This window comes from Polistes canadensis, unplaced genomic scaffold (genome assembly GCF_001313835.1).
Source record: "Polistes canadensis isolate GaletaPanama2010 unplaced genomic scaffold, ASM131383v1 scaffold_183, whole genome shotgun sequence".
NCBI lineage: Eukaryota > Metazoa > Arthropoda > Insecta > Hymenoptera > Vespidae > Polistes > Polistes canadensis.
This window is the reverse complement of record NW_014569730.1, coordinates 321,736-322,755: the sequence shown is the minus strand read 5'-3', so window position 1 is coordinate 322,755 and position 1,020 is coordinate 321,736.

The window sequence follows — 1,020 nt, the reverse complement described above, 5'->3', positions numbered from 1 at the left end:
CCTGAGACAGCAGACTCGCGGTAGGCGAATTTGTAACTTGACTGGCTACCGATTCCGCTCTATTAATAATCAATTCCGTTTCCGCCTTAACATCGATGACTGACTCGACATGAATTTAAATTTCGTCAATTAGCGTTCCCATCGCTTCACCGGAAGTTTTTTCTATCATTTCCTCTAATATTGCCWCATCCTTATCGATTTTGGAAATTCTAATCTTTAATTTCACTATATCGCGCGGGCTGGTACGATCTATCTCGCTTAATGCTTTTTGAAACTGCGCGAATTCTTTCCTTATATACTCGAAGAAGTACGAAGAATCCGTACAAATCAGGATAATTCTGGCCAAGTACAGGACCGCCTTTGTCTCTTGTCGCTGGCCGAACTTGAATGATGTAGTATTGCGCAATACAAATAATTCTCCTCGAAGTAGTTTCTCGCAAGTCTCCGCTTTCTAAGATAGATGAATCTCGAGCGAAGAATCACGCGTGATGAACCAAGAGTGCTGAATGCTGCGTGCCGAATGCCCAAATGATGAGTGCCACTAAACGTAAGAATGCGCTATGCTTTATACGAAAACGCGATGCAATGCTGGACCAATCACCGAACAGCCCGATGATAACGCGACTGCCGATACATATGATTAGCGTAATAAATGCGGTGGGAGAGCGCGAGCTAGAAGAAAGAAGGAGCCCTTAAAAAGGTCTTGGCGCTCCCGTGGTAACTACCAAAAACAAAGATACTGCTTGTCGCGCCCGTCTCACGCCATAGCAGGTCCGCATACGCAACGGCGCTTCGCCCTACTCACTCGTTGCATAGAATACGGAACAATTACAACTTTTTTTGGTTACTTCACGGTTAGAATTCAATTATTTTTCGACAAAATTCGATTGTAGTTAACTAAACATCTGTTGTATAGTTTCTAAAAGCACATTTTTACCTTCTTTTAAAAAATTTTTATAATATTTAAAATGAAATTTTCGCTTCTTTTTAGATTAAATAATAGTTAAAAACTATCAGATA